The sequence below is a fragment of the Pinus tabuliformis genome, chromosome 3_2 (genome assembly GCF_031772625.1).
Source record: "Pinus tabuliformis cultivar Carrire ecotype Pingquan chromosome 3_2, CPIR1, whole genome shotgun sequence".
Lineage (NCBI taxonomy): Eukaryota > Viridiplantae > Streptophyta > Pinopsida > Pinales > Pinaceae > Pinus > Pinus tabuliformis.
Genome location: NC_142302.1, coordinates 1,230,708,129 through 1,230,723,780, shown reverse-complemented (window position 1 = coordinate 1,230,723,780; position 15,652 = coordinate 1,230,708,129). Strand labels below are relative to the sequence as shown.

The 15,652-nt window shown below is 35.5% G+C and overlaps 1 pseudogene; it reads right to left on the bottom strand.

Moving 5' to 3' along the window:
- Positions 1 to 4,565: 4,565 nt before the first annotated feature.
- Positions 4,566 to 12,146, bottom strand: LOC149185188 (uncharacterized; annotated as a pseudogene).
- Between the last annotated feature and the right edge of the window lie 3,506 nt (positions 12,147 to 15,652).

The window sequence follows — 15,652 nt, the reverse complement described above, 5'->3', positions numbered from 1 at the left end:
GACCTTACTTCCTGAAAAACCCCAGTTCCATCTTGAACTGAGATCCATAAAATCTGGAGAGTAATGAATAGCAGAGAGCCATTGTTTTATACCTTTACATCATACATGAATTAAGAAACACACAAAATGCAGTAGAGGGTTCTTTTACGTGATGGAAATTAATGAGGAAACATGCATAAAAGGAACAAATATCTTAGGGGTTAATGCATTGACTAAAGTATATTATGGGCACAATTGGCCGTAGAATAAATGTTGGATGTAATGAATAATGGGCATCAAGCTTTGGCATCAACAGGCATGTCAAATATAGATCTTTGGCATTAAAGGTATGGACACTTAAATCATAATGGCCTAATGTTACTACAAAAGAAATTGATGGTAGAAGGTCTTCCAAATATTAAGGGTGAACACTTTGAATGTGAAGGTTGTGCATTAGGAAAACAACATAGGGAGGAATTTCCTGTGCATGAAAATAGAAGAAAACATGAAATACTTGAACTATTGCATACTGATATATGTGGTCCAATGCAAACTAAGTCACTTGGTGGAGCATACTACTTTCTTATATTTATTAATGATAGCACTAGATACACCTGGGTGTACTTTATAAGAAACAAAAGTGATGTGTTTGAATACTTTAAAGAATTCAAGAGTATGGTTGAAAAGCAAATAGGAAAGAGCATTAAAATTCTTCGATCAGATAAAGGTGGTGAGTACACTTCGGGACTTTTTATCAAATATTGCAAACAAAATGGAATTATGCAACAATTTACAGTACCACATACACCTCAACAAAATGGAGTAGCTGAGAGAAAGAATAGAACATTAGTTGAATGTGCTCGTAGTATGTTAAAAAATAAAGGACTTTCTAATAGTTTTTGGGCTGAAGCCATTAATACAACTATATATCTTAACAATAGAAGCCCTACTAAGTATATTGAACACAAAACACCATTTGAAGCATTTTATGGTTTTAAACCTAAAGTTAGTCATTTAAGGATATTTGGATGCAAGGCCTTTGCTCATATTCCTAAAGAGGATAGGAGAAAGTTAGATGCCAAAGCCATCAAATGTATTTTCAATGGATATTGTACTCATCAAAAAGAATATAAAATGTATGATCCAAATACTCACAAGGGCTTTCCAAGTAGAGATGTTATATTTCATGAGCATGCAGATAAACAAATAAAAGAATATGAACATAATGTATGGCAGCCTCCTTATGACAGCTTTAAGGAAGAAGAAGAAGTTGTGGAATCAACTCAAGCTCAAGAACACATGGACATTCCAAAAGACATGTCAAGGATTCAAAGTCCACAAAGAAGTGATGAAGGCACTCCACAGAGAAGAAGAGGAGACAACACTCCATAGTGTAATGAACCTCTAAGAAGGTCAACATGACAGATTCAAGCCCCTATTAGGTATAAATATTATGCTTTAATGTCTCAAGTAATGACTATTTTTGAGTCGTTAAATTATGAACATGCTAAAAATCATAAAGAATGGATGGAAGCTATGAAGGAAGAATATGACTCTATAATGAAAAATGAAACTTGGGAATTAACAGAATTACCTGAAAATAAATTCTCTATAGGATCAAAATGGTTGTACAAGACAAAATTTAATGCAGATGGTAGCATAGACAAGTATAAGGCAAGATGGGTTGCAAAACATTTATTCACAAAAAGAAGGTATAGATTATGAAGATACCTTTGCTTCGGTTGCAAAAATGAATACAATCAGAATAATAATAGCATTGGCAACTAAATATGGTTGGAAGCTACATCAATTAGATGTAAAGTCAAATTTTCTAAATGGTGACTTAAAAGAAGAGATTTATCTTGTTCAACCAGAAGGATTTGTAAAGAAGGGTCAAAAACATCTTGTATGCAAGTTAAAAAAGGCCTTATATGGACTAACCCAGGAACCCAGATCTTGGTATGAGAAAATCGACAAATTCTTCTTTTAGCAATGATTTAACAAAATCAAAAATGATCTTAATTTGTATGTCAAGAAAGATATAAACGGGGATATAATATTACTCTCTATATATGTTGATGATCTAATAATAACAGGGAGTGCTGATAAATTGATAAAAAATATAAAAATGAAGTTATCACAGGAATTTGAGATGAAGGATCTTGGTCAGATGCACTATTGTCTAGGTCTTGAAGTATGCAGAAATGATGGAAGGAGCTTAATCACACAAAACAAATGAAGTACTAAAGATATTTCATATGAATTGATGTAAAGCAGTGAGTACTCCATTGGAACAAAATATCAAATTAAGAAGTGATCATGGAACAAAAGAGATTAATGGAACATTGTATTCACAATTAGTGGGAAGTCTGAATTGTCTCACTACCACTAGACCAGACATTGCTTATGCAGTACGCATACTTAGTCAATTCATGGCTAAGCCTCATGAAAGCCATTGGATAGCTGCAAAAAGGGTCCTTCGATATTTAAAGGGAACTATCAATTTTGGTATTGAATATACTAATGCTTGTAATGTTGAATTGACAGGTCATTCTGATTCTGGCTGGGCTGGAAATCTAGATGACAGGGAATCCACGGCTGGATACGTCTTCAATATAGGATCAAGCGTTGTATCATGGAGCAGTAAGAAACATATAACAGTTTCCTTGTCATCAACTGAAGCAGAGTATAAAGCATTATGTAGTGCCACCTGTGAAGCTATATGGCTTAGAAGAATACTTGGAGATGTTGGTGGAGGTCAACAAGAACTTACAGTGATCAGATGTGATAATCAAAGCACCATCAAACTGGGGAACAATCCTGTATGTCATGCAAGATCAAAACATATAGACACACAATATCATTTTGTAAGAGAAAAGGTCCAATCAAAAGAAATTTCCCTAATATACTGTAATACAAATGAGAATGTAGCTCACATATTCACTAAGCCTCATAGGAAGGAAAAATTTGAGTTTTGTAGAAGTAAGTTATGTGTTGTAGAAAATCAAGATTATATTGTAAGCCTACCTGAGACTTAGACCAGTAGGCATGAGAATTAAGAGTATGTTTACAGTGTCTTATGTATTGTGCTATAGTATATTTGTCATATGGTTGGAATTAAGGGGGACAGTTCGAAAACATTAATAATTCCAACCACCTGCATTAAATGCAGAGCCTAGCTCCTTCTAGAAAATTCTGCAGAAGTTTCGAGAGTTAGATAGCTTCCTAAGAACCCACCGTCACCAACTCCATAAACTCCTCAGTGTGTATAAAAACCCTATTTGGCAATCTAATGAGCAAGTTTATGTGTGTTTGTGTTCAGTTCAATCGGCTTTGTCTTGTGTCCTCTGAAAGGTTATTAGCTATTGAATGGTTGTTATTATCGGAAATGGGCGGAGAACCATTTGCCAAATCGAAAAGAGTTTGTGATTAAAATGCTTATAGCTAACTCTTCGGATCATTCCATTTTTCAATTTATATAGGAGACTTTTAAGATTATTTTACTTTTCGGTTTAAGTAACCAATGATTTTGCTGAACCTGTGTGTTCACATTGCGCTTGTTGCAACCGTATGCATCAATTCTTCAAACCTTATCTTTCTTTACTACGTCACTTCCAGCAATGCAGCCGTTACTATTACCTATTTTGAATTATAGAGAAAATCTCAAATTTTTTTATTTAAATTTACAAGAGAAATTGTAGTGTTTATGAATTAAGAATTGTAAAATTATCTATCGAGTTTTGATTTCCAAAAACAGTGTGTAATAAACTTGTTTTAATATGGGTTAAAGATATTTGTAAAGAAAAATTTAATTAATAAATATTTAAATATATTTATTTCTTATTAATTTTTAGTTTGTTTTTTTTGTGATCTAAAGAAACCTAACAGCCTTGCTTGACAAGTAATTACTAAAATTTCAAAGATCTTCAGAATTTCAAAGATTTCATATTTCTAAAATTAACTAATTGAACAACCCGAGGACTATTTCTTATTAAATTTTGTTATTATTTTAAGTAGGTTTAAAATTATATATATATATATATATATATATATATATATATATATATATATATATATATATATATATATTTTAAAAGTTATACCTAAATTTAAATATAATATCTACATTTTGATAATCAAATCGTTACCTCCCTTCTATGCAACATTTTAACAATGCTATTATATAATATTTTCTTCCATTGTTTAAATTCATAAATGAGCATGAACATTTATATTTTTGTTTAATGGTTTTCATTTTTAAATAGTAAAAATTATAAAATGAATGCTTTTAAACATAAAACGTCTCTTTGAAAGTCATATTATTGTTGTTCTTATGTACATATTCATCATAGAACTGCTTCCTGTCATGGGAATCACCAGGATCACTTCCATCAAGCTTTTATTTATAGCTTCACTAACTTTACCTTCTGGATATATTTTTTCTATTGATCATGTAAATTGATACAATAGGTTTTGCGAATATCATATCCCGTATGTGTCGCTCTCTAGCGTGGATTACAAAAGAAAATAACGGTGTCGTACTTTCAAATTATGATCCTAAGATATTATATTGAAGGACGCATGTGTCAGGTTCCTTTCGAAGGGGTCATGGTAGTAAGACCAGCCTCAGCCAAGGCCGTGGCCAACTCTGAAATCCTATTTACATGTCTTTCTCGGTCCCCTATTTTCCATAGAAGATCACGGGTCTTGAACCGTTCATTGGCCTGCTCTGTATGTTTTAATTTTGCGGTGAGGTTTTTCTGAGAGGCTACGTTGCCTTTCTCCATTTGGTCGACAAGTACGCCAGCATTGGACCTCGTAGCCGGAAGCTCCATGCTTGGATATGGAAATTGAAATAAAGCGTTCTCCGCGGCCCTGGCCGCAACTGGGTTGGTAGTTCTCTTGTAAGAAGCCAGCCATTTATTTTGCAAGTAACGATATTTCCTCCAAGGCGGGATGTACATTTCCTTCTCCTTTAGAGATTTCTGTTGAAATATTATTTTCAACTGCTGTACTGTGGCATTTATTGCAAAAAACCATCAACATATCCCCGCACCGCTTTTGCTAAATGTCGGTATTTCTGGAGGAGGCAGCGATCACAATCATCGGCTGCCACGTGCATAGCAGTTTTGTCAGAGCAGCTTTTCACGGGAGCTTAAAGTTCGTAAAAATGGACCGTGCGATATGGAATGGTAGCCGTCCGATTGATTGTATAGGCCTACACCGTAGATCTCCTTATTACTTGACCTGAAGTAAGAGTTTCGTTGACCGCAGTTTTTGTCCGTAAAGCAATTAAATGAAATTAATATAAATATAATGTGGTGGGTAGATATAGGTGAAGTTTTTTAAGTTTATTATTATTTTTATTCACGGATGTAATTTTTGTTTTTACGGGACAAGTAAAACGCATGGTGATGTTTTTTGTTTTGGTTGTGTATATGCAATGTAATACCTAGCACGCAGTGCGTGAATGAAAAAGGGTTTTTACACACACAGTAGTGTGTTAATATTCAAGAGGATATCTTAGCTTGTTTTTTGTTCAAGTGATGGAATGTAATACACAGCAGCGTATGTAAAAGATTTTTTTTTTACAGAGCAGTGTAGAATTTACAGCTGAGACAGAGTAATTTTCTGGAGAGACAGAGTGAATTTTTTTGTTTTGTTTTGGAACAGCATCAAAAGCAGTGTCTGGTTGTAATACCTCTGAGAGAGGAAGAAATTTATGTAACAACAATTTTATTAATGAATCCAAGTGTTCTTTGTGCATGTGTAAATCTCTGTGTTCAACAAACACATTTTTGATCCTGTGGTTAAAATAGAGCATTTTCTCTGTTTTGCTCAAGTTATTTTTGTTTTGGAGTTAAACAAAAAATTCCCAACATGGTATTAGAGCTTGTCCAGACTCTTTGAAGGTGTCAAAGAAGCTGAAGGAAGGATTTCTTGCTGCAGCAGTGTCCCTAGCAGAGTGAAGACTCAATCAAAAAATCCAATGTATTTCTCAAGCCAGTTTTTGTGTTGAGGATAATCAGTTATTTTAAATACACAGTCAAGTATTTTGAAGAGTGCAAGAATGGCTGGAGCCAGCACTAGCATGGGTATCTTTAATACTCAGCTCCCACAATTTAATGGAAAAAACTATGACTATTGGGCAATAACCATAAAAGCTTTGCTTGCTTCCCAAGACTTGTGGGAATTAGTTGAGTATGGTTTTGAAGAACCAGCAGATGAAGATGAGTTCAATAACTTAACTCAGGCAGAGAAAGAGCTGTTGAAGAGCAATAAGAAGAAGGATTCTAAAGCCCTCTACTTCTTGTATCAAGCAGTGCATGAGAGTGTGTTTCCAAGGATAGCAGCAGCAAAGACATCCAAAGAAGCATGGGAAACTCTCAAGATAGCTTATCAAGGCATGGAGAAAGTGAAGACAACAAAACTACAGTTGCTGAGGAGAGATTTTGAGAATCTATGCATGAAGGAGTCAGATAATATTGACTCATTCTTCACACAAGTGATTGGTCTGGTCACATAGATAAGGTCTCATGGAGAAATTCTTGAAGAAAGGAGGATTGTGGAGAAACTATTGAGGATCCTACCCTCAAGGTTCGATGTGATTGTCACCACCATAAAAGAGACAAAGGATCTCACAAACTTTTCAGCTGATGAACTACATGCATCACTGATAACACATGAGCAGAGATTGAGTAGAAATGAAAACTCATCTCTAGAACATGCCTTTAAGACCCAGATGTTCTTTGGAAGAGGAAGAGGTCAAGGCAGAGGAAACAAGAGAGGAAGAGGCAGAAGCCAAAACAGAGGTGGAAGAAACAGTCCAGCAAATGCTCAAGGAAGAGGCAGCAATCCAAATCAGAACCAAGGCCAACGCAGCAGCCAACAAAGTGGACAACATCATGCTCAAGGACAAAAGTATGATAAATCCAATGTCCAATGTCACTATTGTAAAAAATATGGGCATTATGCAAATGAATGTAGGAAGAAGCAGCATGATATGTGTAATAGAACTAATGCAAATTTCACTAGAGAAAATATCAGCCAAAATAATTTGTTTTTAGCTTGTAATATGGCTGAAGAAGAGAGTGAAGATGTATGGTTTCTAGACTCCGGTTGCAGTAACCATATGACAGGAAACATAGCCATGTTTTCTATGTTAGATCAGAGTGTGAAGTCACAAGTCACACTAGGGACTGATAATAAATTTTATGTTATGGGAAAAGGAGAAGTAAATGTCTTAACAAAGAAAAGTGAAAAGAAAACCATAGCAGATGTTTATTATGTTCCTAGAATGAAATGTAATCTCTTAAGTATTGGACAGCTTGTGCAAAAGGGGTACAATGTTTTCTTTGTGGATGATGTATGCACCATCATGGATAAAAAACCCAGCAAACAATGTATTGTTGAAGTGAAGATGACAAGGAACACAATGTTCCCTCTTAGAATGAAAGCAGATTTGAAAAATGAAGAAGAAATAGCAGGAGTGACTCAAGAGGTTTTCCAAAGCGAACCAAAAGATGAAAATTGGTTGTGGCACTTGAGATTCGGACATCTCAACTTTGGAGGTCTTAACTTGTTGAGTAGAAAAGGAATAGTAAAAGGATTACCATTGATAGAGAAACAAGACAGCCTTTGTGAAGGTTGCATCTTGGGGAAACAACACAGAGAAAGTTTTCCATTTGGGAAAAGCATAAGGGCAAAAGCACCCTTAGAGATTGTCCACTCAGATTTATGTGGACCGATGAAAACTCCATCACTTGCAGGCAGCCACTATATACTAACATTTATTGATGATTTTACTAGAAAAACTTAGGTTTATTTCCTGAAGAACAAAAGTGAAGTGTTTGAGAGATTTTGCAATTTCAAAGCACTTGTAGAAAATCAAAGCGGGCTGCATATCAAAGTTCTAAGAACTGATAGAGGAGGTGAGTATATCTCCAAGGAATTTCTACGTTTTTGTAGAGAAAATGGAATTCATAAGCAGTTTACCACTAGGTACACTCCGCAGCAAAATGGAGTTGCCGAAAGGAAGAATAGGACAATCATGGATATGGCGAGGAGTATGTTAAAGGCAAAGCATTTGCCAAATGATTATTGGGCTGAAGCTGTACACCGTGCATCATACATTTTGAATAGATGCCCTACAAAAGTAGTCATGAACAGAGTGCCGGAAGAAGCATGGAGTGGGACAAAGCAAGGAGTCACCCACATGAAAGTTTTTGGATGTGTGGCCTATGCACACATTCTAGATCAGCTAAGGAAGAAGTTGGACAACAAAGGGGAGAAATGTATTTTCATTGGATACAGTGAGGAATCCAAAGCTTACAGGTTGTATAACCCATCCACCAAGAAGCTTATTGTGAGTAGAGATGTTCAGTTCATTGAGAAAGAAGCTTGGGATGGAAGCATAGAGAAAAAAATGAATGTTAAAACCTCTTTGTCACATGATGAAGATAATGAGGAGATGGCTGAAATACATCCCCAAACAGCAGCACCAACACAAGGACAGCAAGGGACACCCTTGAGGAGAAATGAAAGTGCTTCTACAAGCACACCAGAAGGAGGAAATTCAAGTGCTTCTTCAGGCACTTGTACACCAAATGAAAGAGGTAAGAAGTTCAGAAATTTAAGTGACATTTATGAACAAGAGGCAACAAATGAAGGTATGAACTCTATGTTTGCTCTATATTGTCATGTTGATGACCCTGTTCATTTCGAAGATGCAATTAAGGATAGGAAATGGATAGAAGCTATGGATGAAGAGATCAATGAAATAGAAAGAAACAAGACATGGGATTTAGTTGAATTACCAAAAGGAAAGAAGTCATTGGAGTTAAATGGGTCTACAAGACCAAGAGTAATGCTGAAGGAAAAATAGAAAGACACAAAGTAAGACTGGTTGTCAAAGGATATAAGCAGTAGTATGGGAGAGGCTATGAGGAAACTTTTGCACCAGTTGCTAGAATGGAAACAGTGAGAGCAGTGTTGTCCATAGCAGCACAAAACAAGTGCAAAGTTTACCAAATGGACGTGAAGTCATCATTCCTAGATGGAGTGTTAATGGAAGAGTTTACATTGAGCAACCTCTAGGATATGAAAAGAAAGGCCAAGAGCACAAAGTGTGTAGATTGAAGAAAGCTCTTTATGGGTTGAAGCAAGCACCAAGAGTGTGGTACACTATGATAGATTCCTATCTACTGGAAAATAGATTTGAAAAATGTGAGGGAGAACCCACTCTGTACATCAAAGAAAAGGATGGTAAAATACTAATTGTTGTGTTATATGTTGATGATGTTATTTTCACAGGTAATGATGATTATTTTATTGAAAAATTCAAAACAGTCATGAAAGAAGAATTTGAAATGACTGACATGAGTTTGCTGAGATACTTCTTAGGAATATAAGTAGAACAAAATGAAAATGGGATTTTTATCTCACAAGAAAAATATGTTAATGAAGTGTTGGAAAGATTTAATATGCACGAGAGCAAAGCATCAATCACTCCCACAGTGATGGGATTAAAACTCAGCAAAGAGGACAGCAGCAAGGATTTTGATCCTAGTTTGTACAAGAGCATAGTTGGCAACCTCATGTATTTAACTGCAACTAGGCCAGATATAATGTATGTTGTTAGTTTAATTTTCAGATTCATGGAGAGGCCAAAAGAAGCACATTGGCAGGCAGCAAAAAGAATTCTGAGGTATGTTAAAGGTACTAAAAGGTTTGGCATTTTATATACTACTTCAGAATGTTCAGATTTAATTGGATACACTGATAGTGATTGGGCTGGAAGTGTAAATGATCGGAAAAGCACATCCGGTTATGTTTTTCATATGGGTTTAGGAGCCATTTCATGGGCTTCTAAAAAACAGCCTATAGTAACGTTGTCTACAGCTGAGGCAGAATATGTGGCAGCTACAGCAGCAACATGTCAAGCAGTTTGGATGAGAAGGATGTTAAGGAGTTTATGCCAAGAGCAAGCAAAAGGAACTGTGATCTTTTGTGACAATAGCTCAGCTATTGCATTATCCAAGAATGTTGTGTTTCATAAGAGAAAGAAACACATTGACACAAAGTTTCATTACATCAGGGAATTGATAAACAGTGGTGAAATTGTTTTAGTCCACTGCAGAACTCAGGAGCAGGTTGCAGACATTCTAACCAAACCATTGGGGCAGAAAAGTTTTGAATTTTTGAGGAAATGTCTGGGTATGACTGATAACCCAGCAGTTGAAATTAAAGGGGAGTGTTGAAATATTATTTTCAACTGTTGTACTGTGGCATTTATTGTAGAAAACCACCAACGTATCCCCCACACCGCTTTTGCTGAACGCCGGTATTTCTGGAGGAGGCAGCGATCACAATCATCGGCTGCCACGTGCACAGCAGTTTTGTTAGAGCAGTTTTTCCCCAGAGCTTAAAGTTCGTAAGAATGGACCGTGCGATATGGAATGGCAGCCGTCTGATTGATTGTATAGGCCTACACCGTAGATCTCCTTATTACTTTACGTGAAGTAAAAGTTTCGTTGATTGCAGTTTTTGTCTGTAAAGCAATTAAATGAAATTAATATAAATGTACTGTGGTGGGTAGATATAGGTGAAGTTTTTTAAGTTTATTATTTTTTTTATTCATGGATGTAATTTTTGTTTTTATGGGACAAGTAAAACACATGGTGATGTTTTTTTTTTGGTTGTGTATATGCAATGTAATACCTAGCACGCAGTGCGTGAATGAAAAAGGGTTTTTACACACACATTAGTGTGTTAATCTTCAAGAGGATATCTTGGATCGTTTTTTGTTCAAGTGATGGAATGTAATACACAGCAGCGTATGTAAAAGAATTTTTTTTTACACAACAGTGTAGAATTTACAACTGAGATTGAGTAATTTTCTGGAGAGACAGAGTAATTTTTTTTTTGTTTTGGAACTACATCAGAAGCAGTGTCTGGTTGTAATACCTCTGAGAGAGGAAGAAATTTATGTAACAACAATTTTATTAATGAATCCAAGTGTTCTTTGTGCATGTGTAAATCTCTGTCTTCAGCAAACACATTTTTGATCCTATGGTTAAAACAGAGCATTTTCTCTATTTTGTTCAAGTTATTTTTGTTTTTGAATTAAACAGAAAATTCCCAACAATCTCCTTGCTGCGTCGCACATAATCTTGACGACCGAACATAACTTGTTTTCCCTCCTGACGAACAAAGTGGGAAGCATCTGCAGCATGTCGTTGTAAGAGGCCGTCGGTCGTACTATTTCGAATTGGGCCCTGAAATCGATGGCCACGAAGAAACGCTTGTTTTTCAGTTTCATTCCTTCGATAACTACATCTATGAATGCATAACTTCCTGTACACCCAAACCAGATGTCGCCCATTTCAGAAACAAAAGACAAGATGACAACAAATAAATCTATATCCATTGAATTTAGAGTATTAGTACCAACTTAAGGAAACTCAAAAAGAGGATCCACTGGCTTCGACACAAGTTGGGTTTCAGAATGGGCTGTTAAATCGGATCTTGTATGTGTTGGTACTACTATTTCTAGAACACCGACTGACCTGCAAGATGTCCAATGGTTCGCTCCCACTGTGACTTGCAGATGCCTGCATTGTATCTTGCGAATCGCAGAATGTTCATTACAAATAGACGACAACAACTGTTCTGCTCAACATTCTTGTGAACATTAAAAGTGGCTTTTCCCTTATCGATAGCAATAGCTTTCTCTACATTTCACAGCAGACACAACTCAAATGCAGTGCTCGTGCGGGAGAAAACATCCTATAAATTCCAGTCAATCTATGTTAACATATTTTCTGTTAAATGAGTTCACACCACCAACAACCACATTAATATATATACATATATATTATAATTTTATATTAACTAAATGGTAACTTTTTTTGATATATTATAACATATTTTAAATATTTCCTATCATTTATATATTTTATTATTTAAATTTTAATATAATATTTTTAATGTTATGGATTAAATATTTCAGGTCTATTTTGGAATAGAATTTTTAGAATTTTTTTTTTTGTTGACAGAGAATCAGCAACTGGGGTAGTCTCACAACTCACATAACACGGGGCCCCTGGGAGACTGCGCCTGGCCGCTACCACTATAACCCCTGGGAGACTGCGCCCACCCCTCTCCATAGCTCTGGGTTACTCTGGGGGATTTGAACTCGTGACCTTCAGTACGGAGCCCGCCTTTCTAAGGAACTTCACCGCAGTGTTACAAAATCACCTACCCCGTGGGGCTATTTTTAGAATTGTAATTTAATAATATGTATATTAGAGATTTAATTTCCATTAAATATCCTAAAATATTCTTGATTATATATATAAATTAAAGGTTGAGATTTATTTGCAAAGTAGTTATGTTGCCGTCCATCCTTTAAGAATTTTAATTCTCCATAGTGACTTTCATTCTCAACCCCCCCTAAGGTTTGAACTTGTGACCCTAAGAGACTAAACCCAACACAAACTAATTAATCTGCACTTCATAAGTTAATTAAAAAAATTGTCATATAAAATAAATTATGATTTTTTAGGTATGTGGTATTGATAAGCCATGATATTGTAACAAAACCTTCTTACATATTAAAATCTCTATGATAAAGTTGAAATAAATCTCCATAATTAATAATCTTGTTTCATGGTTTTAGAAAAAATTATAATTATAATATTATATTATATATATATATATATATATATATATATATATATATATATATATATATATATTTATATATTATTTATTTTATTATATTAATAATAACTACAATAATTTAAAATAAAATTTTAATGTAGTTTTAATATCTTTAAAAAAAATGAATAAAAACATTATTTATTATTAATAATTATAATTTGAAATAAAATTATAATATAATTAGTTGTTATGATTTTTTTTATTATAACCCATTAAAAAATCTAATAAATGTTTCCAAAAATTGCATAAAAATATTATTTATTATTAATAATTATAATTTGAGATAAAATTACAATATAATTAGTTATTATGATTTTTTTATTATAACCAATTAAAAAATCTAATAAATGTTTCCATATTTACTCTATCTCAATCTGAGCTAATTTTATAATATGTTAATCACGTGGGAGTGGGGATTTTTAAATCTAGTAAATGTTTCAATATTTACTCTGGATTGATCTCAGTCTGAGCTAGTTTTATAATATGTTAATCACGTGGGAGTGGGGGTGTGGTGTGATGACCGCGGGAAAATCTAAATATTTAAATCTTACTGTGGTAAAAGACAGAATTAAGATAACAATGGAAGACTGTTTGTTTTTAAAAGAAAAACCTTAATAGTATTTCTTTTTATTTTATATGTGCATTAAAAATATTCCAATAAAGAAATGCTTATGATAGTGTTGGAAACTCCCGAGAGGGAATTGGAAAAGAAAGTCAGTTATCAAAACTGCATATAACCACCTTCCCTAACTTGAAAGGTCTCCAAGGAAAAAGGGAAGGGGGTTGGCAAAAATCTGCGTTGTAGAGACAGGCAGAGAGAGAAAGAGAAAAAGAACACGAAAGACTAAGTCTGGTAAGGATCAGATAGTCGAGCATGAAGTGCAACCTTGCTGAGGATAGTGATCCGGCAAGAGAAAGCTTGGGGGGAGACTCTGGTCTTGAAGGACAAGTCTCATGGATGGGCGGTTAAACAGACATGCACAGAATCTGTAGGTGATCTACTAAGGGATTAAAGAGCTGGCAGCGACCAGGTAACTAAACTAAACCCTTAAGCATCTGCAAGTTATCTGTATGTTATATAAGTTATTTGTTTTCTTGAAAGATACAATTGTTACTTCCTATTGCTGCACTAGAGGGTCTGCAAACGATAGTTGTTTGGGTACGGTAAACTGTATTTCTTGTACCCTGAACAGGGATAAGAGATAAGAAACAGTGCTGGACAGAAACCTGGACAGTTGAGATTTACAGTCTCGTTGTCAACGCACACAGGAACAAAGATAAGACTAAAACACCGACTGTGAACAGGATGGTTGAAACTGTTTCCTGAGTAGTTTAGCAGAGAGTCTTTTCAGAATTAAGAAAAACTATCAATAATAGCACAGTGGAGCGGAATGATGACAACAATAACTCAAACTTAATTCATGAAAGGATAGTATTTTCCCGAGATTTGTACCGAGCTCAGGGTACAAGATAAGTCTAAAAAGTAAGAAATAAAACATAACCCTTAGAGCAGGGTAAACTCCTGCGGTACAGAATAGTTCCGCAATCATATTGTGAATGATGAGTACCTAAGTAGGTAGTGAACACCTGAAATACGACCGCACACCCCGGCAACCCGAAATCTCATGGAGCAGGAATCAGAACTATATTTAGGCCATCATCTAAGCAAATCTTGAAACAAGTCAAGTAGCAGTTAGACTATTAACACAAAGAATTATTTTAAAAACAGTGATATAACACGAGCTATGGAACCGAGAAACCATCCAGGCTCGTTGGTATGAACAAAAATGATCAGTCACTCATTTATACAGTAGGCCTAAGGTCAAAACGACCGAGATCATTACTTTACCGTGAAGCATCCATAAATACTCATACAAAAAAAAATGTAATGAGAACCTTGCTGAACGAGTATATACGATCATACATAAATCTCTACCAAACACCAGAAGAATAACCAATACGTTTCCATAACAGTGATCTTTATTGCAAATTTGTGCAGTATTCGGGTGACAGAACTCATACAATTCTTTTAAAAAAAAAACTCGCAAACTAACATGAGAATAAATACAGAGATTTAAAGCCAAAATAGATACGGCCGCCAGGCTGTAACAATCCGGTTACCGGAAGCAAATGGGTCTGGAACCCAACGACTGTAACTAATAGAGTCGCATTCGAAATTAACTCAAAGAATACATATGCATTATAACAGTTCAAATCTACAACGATTTAAAGATTTAACTACAGCTCTTATAATCTAATAAGCTTTCCAACCTAGAAACCATTGGAAGCGTTAGTGTTTCTCTGGAACCCATATCACGAAACAGAGAAGACATGGAGTAGGTCAATGAAGAGCCTCCCGTCGCCATCTGCATCCAACCGTGGAAGAGTAAGGTTGGGCTACGGCTAGGCACAGGGAAGACCCTCTGCCAGCAGATAGAAGAACAAAAACAAGGGGAAAACATTAACCCGGATCTAAATACATGCAACAAAAAAAAAACTGAGAAGGTTCGCACCTGATGAATCGTCGGCATATCATAGCCCTTGAAAGAGGACCTCCTTGCCCTGAATCGAACTCGGAAGCGGACAACTGCGTTCATGCATTAACACAGCAGAGGATAACCATTAGCCCTGTTTCCTAAGGGAGAAATCATGAGAACTGAGAACGATAAAATCAAAAGAACAAACTAATATGTAAATGACTGCAACCTTTACCTTCAGAATTCTTCACGAATGTATATAATACACAGGATGGACGCTCGGCGATGAGGATGCGCGCTCGGCAGAGTGGGTGTTCACTCGGCGCAAGATCATCAATCAATCCACTGGTTGTGGCGTGGTGGAGCGGAGAATAGCAGGGTCGCCGAGCTATGCCGAAAACTTGAAGAATCGAGAAGAGAAATGAATATATAGCATCGATCTCCGGAAGTGATGTCGGGGGGTATCTCCACCC